Genomic DNA, 16,110 nt, shown 5'->3' on the forward strand with positions numbered 1-16,110 from the left:
TTTTTCCGAAGTGCAAAAATAAACAACATCCTATATTTGCTTATTCTGTCAAGTATGATTATTACCTTCATACATAAGGACAAGCAATTGGTTCAAACAGCTTTGGCAGTTTCTGTATTGAGGTAAATGACAATAACACTGCACTCAGATGAGATCTGATGAAATCCAAATTCTTGAACTCCAGAATAGACTTTCCTCAATAATGATGCCTTCTGACAGCCTTCAGAGCAGAGTCCTTTTTGTTCTAGTGATTATTTTTCCTCGCTTTCCCCTGTTTATCATAGTTGCCATTTAATAAGAGCAAGAACAAATTCCCAAATACTACAGTTCTTTAGAACATTTGGAAGGCACTGGCTTACACATATCAAACATTAAAGTGGAAGCAGATGAATTTTGAACTGTATTAGCATTGTGGATGTAAGGTTATATCTGCCACATAAAGATCCTATTATGATTTTTTCTGTTTATATGAATGCATAAATTAACTCCCAGCTGTAACTTCACCATCACTTATCTATCCAGTCTTCCTCAGGTATCTTGTGTAGGGTATTTCTCTACCAAAGGAACATTTCTTTAGGGAACCAGCATGTGGGAAGGACGGTGGGTATCATTTGCAGTGGACAACGCACCTGTGAGATATAATCAATTGAATGTTTTTTAAACTTTGGCTGGAATGTCAATTTTCCAAAGTAGTTTGCTGTGGCAAGTCCAAATTTGTTTCTATTTTGGATCATCTGCAAAAATTTGGAAACCATTGAGTATATTTTAATATGAAAATTTAAATGTATTTTTATTTAACATATATCCCAAGGTTTTTTAGTAATGGAGCACACTTGTTAAAGATCTGTAAATAAATTATAGCTTGTTTCAGGAAGTCAGCCAAAGGGATAATAAAGTCTTATATTTCATGCCATAAAGTGATAATAGTGAGAGTGTACGTAGAAAGAATTTGTCCTTTGTGCAGCAAAGCATAATCAGGCACATCCTGATTTGCTGTTTTATATTTTGTCTTTCCTCTAAAATAGTTGGCTGATACCAGAGGCAGAACACCTGCCAAACTCCGTAACTGTCCCGTTTTATTGATACCTACCGCTTAAAAGTTTCTCAACATCTTTCCCTGCTGCTCACCCTTTTTCTTTAGAAGTCTCATCTAAATACCGTGACAGTCTCATCTAAATGGACAGTCTCACAGCTGCACTTGTTATAGCTTCAGACAAAATTCTGCTTCTGCTGTGAAAACTGGTGTTTCAGTTCACTGCCTCTTGTTCTTCATGTCCACAGTTGAAATAGACCCAGTAATGAAAGTGCCTTACAAGCTAATAGCAGTTCAATCCCCAATTACAGAGGTAACACCTACACTACAGCGATCTTCTGAAAGGATAGTAACAGAGAGGGAGCCGTGCTAGTCTATATACTATCAAAACAAAAAAGCAATCCAGTAGCACTTTAAAAACTAGCAAAATAATTTATTAGGTGATGAGCTTTCGTGGGACAGACCCACTTCTTCAGATCACAGCTGTCTGTTCTGGTACGGCTGTGATCTGAAGAAGTGGGTCTGTCCCAAGAAAGCTCATCACCTAATAAATTATTTTGATAGGCCATTTCTACACATGCCACTTTCTCTGAAAGTGGGATGCTAATAAATGGCCCAAAATATTCTAATGAGGCATGGATGGAAATTTCCTGTACCTTATTAGCATAGGGTCACATAATTTGGAGTCTGGAAGACTATCTTCCAGACTCCAAAATGGCCTGTAGATGCATGGCCCCTGGGAAGGTCTTCTGGAAGGAAGTCCTCCTTCTGGAGGCCCCTTCCCAAAAATTTTTGGGAAAAGGGGCCTCCAGAAGGAGGACTTCCTTCCAAAAGACCCCCCAGGGGCCATGCTTCTATAGGTCATTTTGGAGTCCGGAAGAGCATCTTTTGGACTCCAGATCATGTGACCCTATGCTAACGAATCATGGGGAATTTGCATCCATGCCTCATTAGCATATTTCGGGCTGCCTATTAGCATGCCACTTTCAGAGAAAGTGGCATGTGTAGAAACGGCCTTAGTCTTTAAAGTACTTTTAAAAGAAGTTCTTCTGGAAGATCTTTTCTGAAAAAACTTCTTTCAAAACAGCGCATCCACACACAAAAAAGCAGATCCAAAAAACTGATCTGCTCTATCAATAGAGAGCATCCATACAGCCCCTGCTCTTTTGAAAAATGGATCAAGGATCGAAAAATACAGCGCCATGAGGAGCGCTCTTTTGAAGAAAGGGTCCCCAGGGCACTTACACATGCTTTTTAAAAAAAGAATCTTTCAGAAACTGGTGATCTTCCTCATCTGGGAGAGGAAGAGGGCTGTTGGAAAAAGTGCTATATTGTTTCAATTTCAGATCAAACGAGTGCATTTTGTGTGTAGACACTCCGTTTTTTTTTCGAAAAAGGCCTGGCTTTTCCAAAAAATCTTGCTAGTGTATATGAAGCCAGAATAAGCAAAGAAAACCAAAGCTACTACTATGCACATGAAATTAACCCACAGTTCTAAGCTCACCACAGTTTACCCAGTCTTCCTGAGTATCTTGTGTGGATTACTCTGTCATCCTATGAAGACTCCGACAGATATGAAACAAGAGAAGAAGGGAAAGAAACAGCAAAAACTGTCAATGGTTTCATCAATATTTCAGTGTCACTGTAGTTTTAACTCCATTGAATATAGTCTTTCTTAAGTCTCAGACACTCACATCTCTCAATATTTCTCTAATTTAAAATGCCTTGTGATTATTTCATCTCAAAAGAGACAGTTGGGATTCAGCATGTTTTTTATTGATGATAAAATGTTGATGGTTTCAACCAAGTTGAACATAACAAGAAGACTGCCAAGGAAAATATTGTCACTAAAAATGCTGTTTAAATCTAGCAATGGTGGAATGCTGGCCCTTTAAAGAAAATTGATTATTTTCAAAGATGAACAAACAAGCTACAAAATAAGAGAGGAAAAAATGAAAACATATGGGCCCTGCTCCTATTTCCATTGATAGCTGTAGCAAAATTCTCATTGCCTTAATTGCAACAGGATAGGGTTCACAATGATGATACCATTAAGATTCTGACTGTCAGAATGTACAGCTCTGCTCTTTTCAAAATTTTGCCCACCTTCCTTTTCTCCCCCATACATTTTAGGCCACCATTTTGGGAATATCTGTATAAAATGAAAGCTTTTTGAGTCTGAAATAAGAACTGTTAAACTACATATGGATGTACAATTCATTCCCCACCCGAACCCCAAAACTTCAGTCTAATTATATGAGGTTCTGGGGCCATTGGATCCATGATTCCATCCATGGCTCGCCCCCATCCCCCACCATAATATCTTTCCATGCTGGCCTATGGGGTTATGTCTACACAGCAGCATTATTTCAAAATAGAGCGTCTACACACAAAGGCTGTGTCTACACTTGCATTCCTCCTTTGAAGGAGGCATGCAAATGAGGGGAACTAAAATGCAAAGGAGATGCAGATTTACAAATCTGGTACCTCCTTTGCATATTCTTCTTTCAAAAGAAGAAAAGCAGTGTAGACGTGGATCTATGATCAGATGGGAATAAGGGGACTTCGAAGTAGCTGGGGTCCTTTTGAAAAGGAGCCCTGTCTGGACGAGCCATGCAGCAGCAAGCCACATCAATTTCGAAGTGCAGAGGCCGCCCGCATGCTAATGAGGCGCTGAATATGTATTTCAGCACTTCATTAATAAACTTTGAAATGGACATTTGCATGGCCATTTCAAAGTTTTTGGCTAGTGTAGACACGGCCTAAGGCTTCAAAATTTGCTGTAGCATACAGCATTCTAATGCAGTCCAGCAAATAATTACACATAGGCAGAGCGGTCAAAATACATTATTATTGAAAAACTTTGAGGAAAAAAAATTGAGGGAATTGTCATTTTCCAAACCCAAAAACTTTTCTGTTTTTTTTTCTTTTGGAAAAAAATGGATTTTCTTTGACCAAAATAGAAATGTGTGAAACAATGTCTGTGTTGTTAATAAAGCTGTTTTTCATTTAACCAGATTAAAAAAAAGATTTATACCAGCTCTACATGTAATGGATATTTTAAAATGTTCTTTAAAGGGGAGGGAGATACATACCTTGTAGAATTCTTTTCTCAGAGAACTGATAGCTGGATGTCTGGAGTTCACTTGTTCTCTTGTAAACCTGGACTTTTCTTCTCATTGTCTTCTGTCACCTTTTTGCTTGAAAAGAGGAAAGCAAAAGATGAAAGAGGGTTGCCATGAGCAGAGGAATGAAATCCCAGCTCCACTGAAGTCAATAATAAAGTTCTCATCAACATTTGTGTGGGAAGAATTATACCTTGTGTTTTCATGACACATGGGGTGGGTCTACACTTACATTCCTCTTTTGAAAGAGGTACGCAAATGAGGTAAATCAGAATGCAAATGAGACATAATTTGCATATTTTACACCTCATTTGCATATTCTAATTTCAGAAGAGTTTCTTTTGATAGAAGAAAGCCAGAGTAGATGCTGCTCTTTTGAAAGTAAAACCCATCTTCAAAAGAACCCTTCTTCCCATTAAATTAAGGGAAGAATGATTCTTTCAAAGATGGGTTTACTTTTGAAAGAGCAGCGTCTACACTGGCTTTCTTCTTTCGAAAGAAACTCTTTTGAAATTAGAATATGCAAATGAGGTTCTGGATATGCAAATTTATATCTAGTTTGCATTTTTGATTTACCTCATTTGCATACCTCTTTCAAAAGAGGAATGCAAGTGTAGACGCACCCATGGAGAAAACATGGCAAAGGCTGGTCTTGTGCTTTAAATACTGTATGGCTACGTCTACACGTGAAGCCTACATCGAAGTAGCCTATTTCGATGTGGTGACATCGAAATAGGCTATTTCGATGAATAACGTCTACACGTCCTCCAGGGCTGGCAACGTCGATGTTCAACATCGACGTTGCGCAGCACCACATCGAAATAGGCGCAGCGAGGGAACGTCTACACGCCACAGTAGCACACATCGAAATAAGGGTGCCAGACACAGCTGCAGACAGGGTCACAGGGCGGACTCAACAGCCAGCCGCTCCCTTAAAGGGCCCCTCCCAGACACACTTGCACTAAACAGCACAAGATACACAGAGCCGACAACGAGTTGCAGACCCTGTGCATGCAGCATGAATCCCCCGCTGCAGCAGCAGCAGCCAGAAGCCCTGGGCTAAGGGCTGCTGCACACGGTGAACATAGAGCCCCACACGGGCTGGAGAGACAGCGTCTCTCAACCCCCCAGCTGATGGCTGCCATGGAGGACCCCACAATTTCGACGTTGCGGGACGCGGATCGTCTACACGGCCCCTACTTCGACGTTGAACGTCGAAGTAGGGCGCTATTCCGATCCCCTCATGAGGTTAGCGACTTCGACGTCTCGCCGCCTAACGTCGAAGTTAACTTCGAAATAGCGCCCGACACGTGTAGCCGCGACGGGCGCTATTTCGATGTTAGTGCCGCTACTTCGAAGTCGCGTGCACGTGTAGACACAGCTTATGTGACTCAAACGATTCTTTGCCTCTTTGTTTCCTGATAGGCAGAAGAATAGCGTAGTCCATGAGCATAGTTTTCTTTCACAAAACCAGGAAGAAGTGATGTCTGAAGTTCATGTAGATTAAGGCTGAACCGCTCTAATCCGGAACTGTCTTGTCTTGCAACACCTGTAATCTGTCATGATTTTAGTTAGCCAGATTTATCACTTGTCATGGATGTAGCCAAGTTTCCCCTGGTCCCATAAAGTTTGTTTGTTTACAGCCACCAATCCTGGCTGTCAGTGTTCTGTGCTGTTATTTAGCTGTAATTTACCCCTAAATGTCTTCTCAGAGCCCAATAAGCAGTGGAAGTGTTAGTAATGTACTACACAACATTGACCGCCCTGGTCAGGCAAATTCTCTCTTCTGGCACCAGTCAGGTCCTGAGGGTGCCAGACAAGACAGGTTCAACCTGTACAAATATTAATATACCTCTAAGCCCACAAAATTCTAGGGCCCAAACTGGTTTCTTGTTATTGATAGTTGTCAAAGTGTCATTGTAAATACCCATATCCTGCTCAATAGACAGTCAAACAAAATATTAATCTTATTGGAATGGCTTAAATCTTATTCCATTGCTCTCCTGCACATGTGAACATCGCAGCAACAGTTACTTCACAAGTTGTAATGGCAATTAAAATAAAAAAGGCCACGAGCTGCCACGTGTTGTCAAGGGTCCTGGAATAAAACAGGTCCCACTGGCATGATTAATGCTGGTTGTAATTATTATTTCAATTTGTATTTCATCTCAGATGTTGACTATTCAGCTCAAGTCAAGTGAACGTATGCTCTCGGGACTGCCTGTTCAAATACGGCTAACAGATGTTCTTAAGGAGTGCTTTATTCTAGAGGAACTAACATGTAAGAAAGTTGACTTTTAGTGGCCAGAAATTAAAAATCATTTTAATGAAGAATGTGAAAATAAGTGCAAAAACAATCAATTAAATAGCAGGACTCCTGCCAGGTACCATTCACAAGCAGGGAGCTGGCACGTATTTCAGAACAGCATGTTCACAATTAAGTAAGATTGTTGATTTAAAATTCTTTGGAGCAATTTATGCTTGTAAAAGTGTTGTGTATATTTGCAATGGGATGGAAAGAAGGCCAGGTCCCAATTCATGCTGTTGGTGCCTCCTCATCAAATAGATAAAATGGTCTAAACTGGCATTCTAAGAGCTCCTTTCAACAAGCAAGTGAATTTTACCAGGGCACCCTTTAACTCCATCCATCCCTAGCCACTGAGGGTACTTCTCTGCTTACCTGAAGATCGACAGTGACCAGTCCATCTAGCCCATTGTCCTGCCTCCTGATAGTGGCCAATTTCAGCTGCCCCACAAAGAGTGAACAGAACAGGTAGTCATTCAGTGATCCCTCTCCTGTCATCCATTTCTAGCCTCTGACAAACACAGACTACAGACACCATTCCTAACCATGCTGGTTAATAGTCATTGATTGAACTATGAATGTATCTAGTTCTTTTCTGAGCCCTGTTAGAGTCCTTGTCTTCACAACATCCTGTGGCAAGGAGTTCCACAGGTCTACTGTCCTCTACGTGAAGGAAAACTTCATTTTGTTAGTTTCAAACCTGCTACCCATTAATTTCATTTTGTGACGCACTAGCTCTTATGCTATGGAAACAAGTAAACAACTTTTCCTTATTCACTTTTTCCACACCTGTCATAATTTTATAGCCCTTTATCATATCATCCCCATCCTTAGTTTCCTTTTTTCTGAGCCAAAACATTTCAGTTTTTTAAATCTCGCTTCATATGAAATAAGGCCTGACGGGAATGGTCTGACAAGTGGTTTTGACTCATTCTTCATTGTTGTGAACACTTCTCTTCTGAAACAAGACAGATGTTTCTCCAGAAGCCAGATACTGAACTTTGACAATGCCTAACAATTATCTTAAATAGTACTGAAAAAATTATAGGAAAACTAGGCATGCAGAGGTTGCCTGGAGAAGGCACTGCACTAGGAACTGGGAGACTTGGCCCTATAATATATGTCTGCAGCAGGTTACATCACAACTTTTTGTTTACAGGTCAACCATTGTAAGTCCTCTAAAACTGACAGGGATCATTCTTCCTGGATCATGAAATGACAGAAGTTGGAGGAAGAGCAGGATAACACCATGGCATGCAGATTCCTGACAAGCTGATTTCATTGGAGAGGGATTGCCTGTGTTGGCATCATGTTTTAACCACATTGGAGAATTTAATCTGTTACTTAAGCAGCTATAATCTACTGGACAATTTGGTGATTCACTTGGGTCAAAATCATATGTACACCTGTAATGGAATCTGTTCACTCCATACTGAGCAAAGGCAGAAGGGGCAGAGGAGCACTTCCTGCATACGGGCAAACGGCCTGGACACAACCCCATATAGCTCCTACAACTGCCAATCATAGAGGCAGGCACCAACAATTTCAACCAATGGGGTAGCAAGTCCTATCATAAAAGAAGAGGGCTCACAGAGGGAAGGGAGGCAGAAAAACCTAGGACAGTGAAGGCTGCCTCCATAAACTCAACTTAAAGGAAATAAGGAAAACCACTATACCTATTTGGAGACCAGTGGCCAAGGATTGTGTAGCTGAGGGGCTAACCAAAGAAAGTCACTCAGAAGACAGTAGAGACCACCTGAAAAAGACCACACTGAGTATCACTGATAGGTACTCATATGGTGTAAGTGAGCAGATTTGGACTGCAACAAAAATTTGTGTCCATGAGCTGGAGTTTTCTTTGTAGTTGAGTCTGAACAAACATAAAAACATAAGAACAGCCCTACTGGTCCATCAAGCCACAGTAGCCAATACCAGATGCCCCAGAGGGAATGAACAGAAAAGGTAATCATCAAGTGATCAATTGCCTGTCACCTATTTCCAGCCTCTGGCAAACAAAGTCTAGGAACACCCAACATGCCCATCCAGGATAACAGCCATTGATGGACCTATACTCCATGAATTCATCTAGTTCTTTTTCAAACTCTGCTATAGCCTTGGGCTTCACAATATCCTCTGGTAAGGAGTGCCACAGGTTAACTGTGCATTGTGTGAAAAAATATTTCCTATTGTTTGTTTTAAACCTGATGCCTATTAATGTGATTTTGTGACCCCTAGTTCTTGTGTTGTGAGAAGGAGTAAACAACATTTCCTTATTTACTTTCTCCACACCAGTCATGATTTTATATATCTCTATCATATCCTGAATTAATTATTGTTTTTCCAAGGTAAAAAGTCCCAGTCTTATTAATCTCTCTTCATATGGCAGAAGTTCCATACCCTTAATAATTTTTGTTGCCCTTTTCTGAACCTTTTCCAATTGCAATATATCTGTTTTGAGATGGGCCAACCATATCTGCACACAGTATTCCAGATGTGGCCATAGCATGGATTTATATAGAAGTAATATGACATTTTCTGTCTTATTATGCATTCCTTTCTTAATGATTCCCAACATGTTGTTAGCTTTTTTGACTGCCACTGCACATTGAGTGGATGTTTTCAGAGAACTATCCACAATGACTCCAAGATCTCTTTCTTGAGTCTCAAACAGCTAAGTCAGACCCCATCATTTTATATATAAAGTGGGGATTATATTTTCCAATATGCATTACTTTGCATTTACGATCATTAAATTTCTTCTGCCATTGTGTTGCCCAATCTCCCAATTTTTAAGATCTTTTTGTATGAATGGGACAAAGGTCTGGTTTATAAACTGTGGTTGTGTCTACACTACAAGATAAAATTGACATTTACTAAATTTAACCTCATTATTATAAATTCAAATTTAAGTATCTACCAACCTTCTGGAAAATCGAGCCACCATTTCTCTATGTCAAGTTTCTGTGTCTCCATTTCCTTATCCAAGTTCGACTGCATGAGTAATGCACTGAGGGTACCTATCCCACAGTGCCTTAGCCCCAGTTGCTTGTGGCTGTTTCATGTCAGAAGCCCAGAATGCAAAGCAGTGTCCCAGAATTCACAGCACCCAGTAATTGTGCAAAAATGAATGGGAGATCACACCATTTTCCTCTGGCATTTTCTATGGCACAGTGCTAGCACAAGTATGGATCCCCAGTTGTTTCAATCACACACCATTGTGGCAGCTTCCTGGACTGTTCTCCAATTTTGCTTTCTATTACAAAGTGCAATGATGGTTCAGGATGATGCTGATGCTGATGATGCTGATGGTTTTGAAGAGCAAATCTTCCATCTACTGTCCAAGAACTCACAAATGCTGGATGTCTTGCTGACAGTGGAGTGGCGGTTTTGGACTCGTGAGACTAGCATGTACTGGTGGGACCACATCATTTTGGAGTCCTGGGATGCAGAAAGTAGGTATAGAACTTTCACATGTGCAAGTCCACTTTTATGGAACTTTTTGATGTGCTGTCCCGTACACTGAGGCACAACAACAAGAAGGAGTCCAGCTTTATTGGTTCAGAAGTGAGAAGTAATCACCCTGTGGAAGTTTACAATGCCTGCCAGTTACCAATCAGTGGAAAATTAATTCAGGGTGAGCAGTTCTGCGGTGGGGTCCGTGGTGATGCAGGTGGCCCATGCAATCTGTTGGCATCTCTTTACAGGCCACAGTGAATGGCTTTGCTGCCATGGGGTTTCCTAACTGCATGGGGCAATCAATGGCATGCACATCCCCAACATGGCCCAGACCACCTGACCTCTGAGTATATTAATCAAAAGGGATACTTCTCCATGGTTTTGCAGGTATTGGTAGATCACAAATGTCATTACACTGACATCAATGGGTGGGAAGATCAGGGAGGGTTCACGATGCATGCATCTTCAGAAATTCTGGGCTACGCAGAAAGCTCATGGATAGGACTTATTTCCAAGACTGGAAAATCCAGATTGGTTATTTGGAGATGCCTATTGTAGTATAGGGTGACCCTGCTTACCCTCTGCTCACTTGCTTATAAGCCCTACAGAGGAGCCCTGGACTGGAGCAAGGAAAACTTCAATCAGAGACTCAGCAGGTGCAGAATGGTGGTGGAATGTGCCTTTGGCCATTTAAAAGCAGAGTTCAGGTGCCTCTTGACCCATGTGGACCTTTCTGTCCCCACCATTATTACAGCATGTTATTTTGCACAACATTTGTGAATCCAGGCAGGAGAATTTCCAATTGATCTAGAATTCAGAGGCTGAGGCCATCAGCAGGGCTTTCTCACAGCAGCCATTGACCAATAACCATGCAAAGGCAGCAGCAACAGGGGGCACTTTAAAACATAGCATCATGAGTGATCTGTCACACACATGATAGAGATGTATTTCTCTGTTGTAATACCAATGAAGCCCAACTCCTCAAACTGATTTCTGTTCCCCACCAAATATGAACAAATAAATCAGACCATGTCTTACTGAAGAATGCTTTTAGTTGGTGGTAGGGAGCTAAGATGCAGGAAGTAGAATGCATGTCAAGGGAGGGTTATTTTCCTAAAAAAGGGCATGTGTGCTTTCAGCCTTCCACCCACCAACCCCCTGCCTGGTTCCGTGTGCCACCAGTCCTCTGTGGACCTTGGCTTAGCAGTGGACACCTGTGCTATCAGACTTTTCCCCCTGCCCTGTTTCCCACAATGGTTGGAGGCCCCTCCCACTTATGCATGCCAAACAAATCACACCAAGCTCAAAAGAATTAGTTTATTTTGAGAGGAGGAGAGGTATAAGTGGCAGGGAAAAGAAGTCTTGTCAAGGGAGGTGTAATAATATTTCATAGTGGCCCATGGGGCTAAAGCAGCAGTCTGCCTTGTACTTGCAATGCCTGGTGGTGGCAGGGAGTGCTGCATTGCTATGCTGGGAGTCCTTATGCAGCTGCAGCTTGGAGTGTGGGACCTCTGTTTAGTCTTCACTGCCATTATACGCTTTCCTGCTTGCTCTTGCTTTTTTTTTTTTCTGCAACTCAGCTGTAGTATCACGGCATTGAACTGTGTCCCATGTTATCTTACTGGCTTCTGCCTCAGACTGCTCCATGTACTGCAGGATCTGATCCTGCTTGCATCTTTTTCACTTACTTGCCCTATCTCCCACACTGGGGATGGCAACTGTAAAGTAAATGAAGGTCAAATTTAAGATATAATTCAGACAAAGTGCTTCACCATGGAATGAATGCATCTCTGTCTCTCTTATCAGGGAAATGTCTTTCTGCAAGGCCACTTAAGGCTTATTAAGTATGGGATTTGAAGCGTGCATTGCACAACCCATCATTTACCATAATTTATCCAGAACATTTTGCTGTGGACATGGTAAGCTATTGTCCAATTTCTGGGGAAGGGGAAGGGCTGAAAAGCAGGATAAGCTGTCCGGTGTCCTGTGGCAGGGAAAATACGTTTTTCAGCCATTTCTGGAGCAATCCTCTGGAATAAGAAAGGTCTGCTCTGCCTGGCACCTGCATGGCAAAGCGTATGTGGGGGAAGGGTTTGATTCCAGCTGCATGGATGGCTGGGTGTGGGGGATCCCTGTAAAATAAAATTAAATACTGGTGGGAGGGAGGGTTTTGTGCCATCTGCCAGGCTGGGGGAGAAAAAGTTTGTCAGTGGTCACTGGAGCAGACCTCATCAGGGAAAAAAAGGCTATTTAAAGGAGGGTAAACCTGCCTGTGCTGCACATGCCAGTTTGCGGTAGCAGGATCTGCAGAGCCTGGCAGCCGCATCGTGAGGGGGAAGGGTTTGATTCTAGCTGTTTGTGGAATTCCAGGCTGGGTGTGTAGGGATCCCAGTAAAATGAAAAGAAATGTCAGGGGGGAAGGGACATGTGAGGGGCGAAGGCCTGGAGACCCTGCAACTCGCATGGGAGAGAGAAGGAGCACCTGCCAGCCATGCAGTGCTGCAATGAACTCCAGGAAAAAGTAAAAGGGCAGGAAGTAGGGGAAAATATCTGATCCAAATTCCCATGCTTCTTTAGGTTGCCAATGAAGACATCACTCTTCTCAGACTAACAGATATTGACAAAGAATTGTTGATCATCCTGTGTGACCCCAAGCCTGGAAAATATGCCATATTGCTGTGTACTGCCATGACATCAGATCACTATCTGGTTGCCTAGCATGGCAAGGTGTGCTACCATGGAAGATGCAATAAGTCAGGCCTGCACAAAAACCTTGTGCAAAACTTTGTGCCTTGATGAGGCCTCTGAGGAGATCTCCGATAAGGAGAAGTGCTCCATCCCCAGAAATATTCCCTTTCTGTTCTGAGGGGCACAGATCCATAGAAAACATGTACCCATAACCATACTCATACATATTCCTATACCCACCCACAACCTGTTTCTAGCATTCAGAGAAAAAATACTCAACAGAACAGCTTGGTCCCAGGGGCTCCGGGACTGGTGTAGAGGGGGATCAGTTCCAGATCTAGAGAGAAGAGCTCCTTGCTGTCAGGAATAACTTCCTTGTGCCCCTGATTGTTGCCTCCATCCTCCTGTCCATTGGCCCCTTCTTTCTGGGCCCCCAGCTCCTCTTGGATCACCCCTGACTCCAGACCAGGGCTTTCACAAGTATTGTAATTAAGACCAGTCTCTGTGGTGGGGTCGGCCCCAATAAGCATGTGCAGCTGTTCATAACAGCAGCTTGTCTGTGGAGATGACCCTGACTGCTAGTTGGCTTCCTGGACTTTGTGACGGGCCTATCAGAGTTCTTTACCTCCATGCGGCATTGTGTAGAGTCCCATGAGTAAGCTCTGGTGGTCATCTCACATGCTATGTTATAGAGATCTGCATTTCTCTTGGCCACCCGAAGTCTCTTGCCACTGATTCATCTTCCTAAACTGCAAGAAGATCTAGAATCTCCTGATGGGCCCACACTGGAGCTTTCTTGTGAGTCTGAGAACTAGGAGGCAGATCGCTACCTTGAGTGCCCACGATTGCAGGAGATGGCAAACAATGTGTTTGCTACCGATAAGGTGAGATGTGATGGCAATAGATAAAAGATTTTTTTCACTGTGAGCACTCTATATTTGCATTCCTGAATGCTGCTAAATTCAAATTCAAATTTAATCAAAAATTCATGGGCTTCCTGTGACTTTCTTCTTGTGCACCTGAATGGAAAGCAGTGGAGAAGGAAGCAGCCATACTTGGTGGGTAACTGCATAGCTTTGTGGGATACATATGGGTCACTTCTGGAGGCTAACAAATTCAATTTAAAGTCATGGTTCTTCCAGACTGGCCTTCATTTGAGATTTTAAATCTGAACTTGATGCTATACCCACCCAGTTCCGACAATATTTTATCGATATTAGTGCTCCTTAAATCGAGCTAATGTTTTTTACAGTGAAGACAGTCACTTGGTACAATCAAGCTAAATGCCTTAAATTGGAATTTATCTCATAGTGTAGATACAGCCTGTATGGCTCTAAAAGGATTTACAGGAAGCCATAATGTAGAGGCCTCCATAATGACAGGCTCTTCCCATGGCTCCCTAATAATTCATTATCACCCAGAAGTGCTTCAGCTGACAGTTGCCCCACAAAACACACATATCGAGACAGATTCCTCTGCAGGGGATCCGTACTTGTGAAATAGAAACAATATAGGACTCAAGCAGGGCCTCATAATTTGCTGGAGAGGGAATCAACCAAGAGTCAAATAATAACATGTATATTCTCTGAACCTACTGAAGCTTTACATTGTTGTCCTTCAGCAAAAACAACAAAAATTGGAAAAAAAAATAATTAAATAAGATCTAAAGTTTTATGATGCAACTACACAAACAGTGGATGCTGGTGATGATGGATGATGGCAATAAGGATATGGATAGAAAATTCTTACTACTAAGTATTTTCCCAAGGCAAGCATTTAGAAAAAATCAGTGGGATCTGAGCATTTATACAATGGCTGGGCAGACACTGAACTTTTTCTTCACTAGGACAGGACTTTGTGATTTCAACAAAGATGTATTTTTGGTGGAAAAACTTTCCAAGCTGGAAAAAAGTGACCGTTTCTAATTTGTACTGATTCAGCAGTTACACAGAGAAAATATCCACTGACCAAAATATGTTTCCCCATTAAAAATCAGTAAACAAATTTTATTTCAAGTTAAAATATTTAGTATTTTGTAAACTAAAAATCAAAACTAAATGGAATAAAATTTAAGTCAAAATAACATCAGTATTTCCACCTCCTTCTGCAATAGTGATTCAGAATGAAAATATTCACTTCAAAATTTCCAGTGAGAACCCCAACATATCATCCAAAATATTTAGAGAAAATTTTTTTTCGCAATTTCTTGTGGAGAAATATTTCAACTTCTTTGGACGAACTCCAGTACAGATGCCTCCAGGATCCATGAATTGTCTGACCACTGGTTCTGGAACAACGCTGAGATGCAAGAGTTGTCCACCAATCAACATCAATGTAAACATTAACACACACATGTAGCAACACACCAGGGCTGTGTCTACACTTGCATTCCTCTTTCAAAATAAGTATGCAAATGAGGGAAATCAAAAATGCAAATGAGTTGCAGTTTTGAATATCTGGCACCTCATTTGCATATTCTTAGTTTGAAATAGCTTATTTCAAAAGAAGAAAACCAATGTAGACACCACTCTTTTGAAAGTAAGCCCCATCTTTGAAAGAATCCTTCTCCCCTTTTTTTATGGGAAGGATTCTTTTGAAGATGGCATTTAGTTTTGAAAGATCAGTGTCTACACTGGTTTTCTTCTTTCAAAAGAAGCTCTTTCAAAATAAGAATAGGCAAATGAGGTGCCAGATATGCAAATCTGCACCTCATTTGAATTTTTTATTTCCCTCATTTGCATGCCCTTTTTGAAAGAGGAATACAAGCGTAGAGACAGCACAGGTTACCAGGACCACATTCCAAGATTCAGGAGTAGTGAATTGAATTGATTGTATCTTCAGAATAAGAAGGAAAAGAGTTTGGATTCTTGCTTGTATTGAGGGGCAGACATATTGGCTGTCTGCTATGTGTGGGAGATTCAATTAACTATTAGCAAATGTCTTATGCCCATTGCATGAAGGCAGCCAAAATTTAACTGCCTACTAGATCTTGTTAAAGGCTTGTTCTGAAGTCAATCGAGTATCAACCAGGTCTTAGCTGAGTTAAAGCAATTAAGAATTCATGGCTGAATACTTCAAATGAAGCTTAATTCATCTCTAACTCATTAAAATATTGTAAAGAGTGAAGATTAGTTCATAGACTGTGAAAATCATTAACTGTATTAAACTAAGCCTCAATACATTCCTGGATTCACTCTGAGATGATAACTAAATTTAAATAGGCATTATACTAATCTTGATTACTAAATTGTCTGACAATACTACTGGCAATGTGTAAGCATTTTGGCAAATATCTCAAAAGAGAAGCAGAAGTAGATTCTGAAATAGTATTAAAAAGGGAAATGCATATTAAAACACACTAGTAACATATTAATGTTTAAGTTTGCAAGCAAATTTTAACCAAATTTTACACACAAGGGGCTCAATTAAATAACTCATGGGAGTTTTGCAGGTCAATTCCTGAAGTATAACAGTGTAATTGGAAAGTGCCAGGAACACCACTG

Source organism: Carettochelys insculpta, chromosome 3, assembly GCF_033958435.1.
Source record: "Carettochelys insculpta isolate YL-2023 chromosome 3, ASM3395843v1, whole genome shotgun sequence".
Classification (NCBI taxonomy): domain Eukaryota; kingdom Metazoa; phylum Chordata; order Testudines; family Carettochelyidae; genus Carettochelys; species Carettochelys insculpta.